The sequence below is a fragment of the Ursus arctos genome, unplaced genomic scaffold (assembly GCF_023065955.2).
Source record: "Ursus arctos isolate Adak ecotype North America unplaced genomic scaffold, UrsArc2.0 scaffold_36, whole genome shotgun sequence".
NCBI classification, from domain to species: Eukaryota; Metazoa; Chordata; class Mammalia; order Carnivora; family Ursidae; genus Ursus; species Ursus arctos.
The window spans coordinates 4,475,790-4,478,167 of NW_026623050.1; the positions used below are offsets into that span (position 1 = coordinate 4,475,790).

The following is a 2,378-nucleotide window of genomic DNA, read 5'->3' on the forward strand; positions in this document are numbered from 1 at the left end:
AGAAACTGTACTACAATGACTGGAAAAGAGAACCTTCCTTCATTGAGTGACTGAGAAGACTGGATCTCTGCATGGTCATTCTGTTGCCAAGAGGAAAGGTTTGCCTGGATTACGTGAGTCCAGAGGACACCCAAGCTGAGAGACGGACAGTCTGAGCCTGGATGATGCTATTAAGTCCCCGAACTCAGCACTACATAAGGCAGTTCTTGGGAGCCATCAGTGAGCCAGGAAATTTCCATTTCCCATTTTTTGTTAAGCTAGCTTGAAGTGGCTTCCTGTCTCATTTAACCAAAAAAAGCATTACGGGGAACCGGCTGCAGCTCTAAGCGGAGGAGGCAGGAAGCCGAGCATTGGCAGATCCTGGGAGGGCACCATGGCTGGGTTCACCACCATCGAGGCCGTGAAGTGCAAGATGCAGGTTCTCCAGCAGCAAGCCAATGATGCAAAGGAGAGAGCCGAGCACCTGCGGCAGGAGGTGGAGGCGGAAAGGGCGGAAAGGCGGGCCCGGGGGGCAGGCTGAGGCTGAGGTGGCCTCCTTGAACCACAGGATCCAGCTGGTTGAAGAGGAGCTGGACCATGCCCTGCAAAAGCTGGAGGAAGCCGAGAAAGCTGCTGATGGGAGTTAAGGGAGGTATGAAGGTTATGGAAAACTAAGCCTTAAGAGATGAAGAAAATTGGAACTCCAGGAAATCCAACTCAAGCAAGCTGAGCACACTGCAGAAGAAGCAGATCAGAAGTATGAAGGGGTGGCTCAGAAGTGGGTGATTACTGAGGGGGACCTGGAAGGCACAAGGAACAAGCTGAGAGGGCAGACTCCCGTTGCCAGGCGGTGGATGAGCAGGTAAAACTGATGGACCAGAACCTAAAGTGTCTGAGTGCTGCAGAAGGAAAATACTCTCAAAAGGGAGACAAATATGAAGAAGAGATAAAGATTCTTACTGACAAACTCGAAACAGGCAGAGACCCATGCTGAGTTTGCTGAGAGTCTGGTAGCCAAGCTAGAGAGGATAACTGATGATTTGGAAGATAAGCTGAAATGCACCAAAGAGGAGAACCTCTGTACACAAAGGCTGCCAGATCAGCTGCTGCCTGGCCTGAACGAGATGCAGAGCACCCCAGGCTCACCCTGCAGATGCTCTTCCCCTGAGGCCGGCTCCAGCCTGAGGCCAGCCTGCCCAAAGGTGGCCTTGAAACTGAGGGCTGATCTTGAACTGAAAGACTGCTTTCTCCTTTTGCTGCTTGTCCCAACCCAACCCCTGTGTCTTTTTCACCAGTCTCTGCCTCTCCCCAGAGATTTCAGTCAGGCTCGGGGCTGAGCACCTTTGGGAATAATACTTAAGGGAAGGTGAGCACAATGTGAAATGTTGTAATGTGGGCTCCTGGGTGGCTCAGTCAGTTAAGCGTCCAACTCTTGATTTTGGCTCAGGTCATGTCTCAGGGTCCTGATCTCAGGGTTGTAAGATCGAGACCCAGGAGTCCCAGGATGGGCTCGTGCTCAGCGGGGAGTCTGCTTGAGATTCTCTCTCTCCCTCTGCCCCTCCCACCATGCATTCTCTCCCTCTCTTTCTCTCAAATAAATAAATAAATAAATCTTTTTTAAAAAAGTATGTTGTGATGTACACACTTTGTAATTACCTTTTTTGTTGCTGTTGATGTAGCGACCATTTGTAAAACATTCCAAACAATTTCACAGTTCTGAAGCAGCAGTCTAACCCCTTCCTCACATTTGGAAAACAATAACTTTTCAGCTTAATGCATACTGCCCTCTGCACAGAGGAGGGAAAGCGGCAGGGGCCTGCCTTACTTAGAGCCAGAGCCCAGAAAGAGACCCACCCTGGGAAACTTCATTGCTCTGTTCAGTGTACCAGCCAAGTTAGAAAGGTGATTCCAGGGGCGCCTGGGTGGCTCAGTCAGTTAGGCATCTGCCTTTGGCTCAGGTCATGATGGGGGTCCTGGGATGGAGCCCCACATCGGACTCCCGGCTCAGTGGGACTGCTTCTCCCTCTGCCCCTCTCCTTGTGTTTTCTCCCCTCTCTTTCTAACAAATAAATGAAATCCTAAGAAAAGAAAGGAAGGAAGGAAGGAAGGAAGGAAGGAAGGAAGGAAGGAAGGAAGGAAGGAAGGGAAGAAAGGAAGGGAGGGAAGAAAGGAAGGAAGGAAGGAAGGAAGGAAGGAAGGAAGGAAGGAAGGAAGGAAGGAAGGAAGGAAGGTGATTCCAGAAGGAGACAGCCAAAAGAGAGTGTGGCTCAGGTTTTCAGCTTAGGGTATCTCTGAAAAAATTTATTTTTAACTTTTTTTTATCGGAAGTGACCAAACAAATTAAGATTGTGAGACCTCTGAGACCAACTCCTTGTCCTATCTTTACCCGTTTCCCAACC

At 49.8% G+C, this 2,378-nt stretch overlaps 1 pseudogene; it reads left to right on the forward strand.

The window, feature by feature from the left end:
* Positions 1 to 373: 373 nt before the first annotated feature.
* LOC113241923 (tropomyosin alpha-3 chain-like) lies at positions 374 to 1,316 on the forward strand (annotated as a pseudogene).
* The last annotated feature ends 1,062 nt before the right edge of the window (positions 1,317 to 2,378 follow it).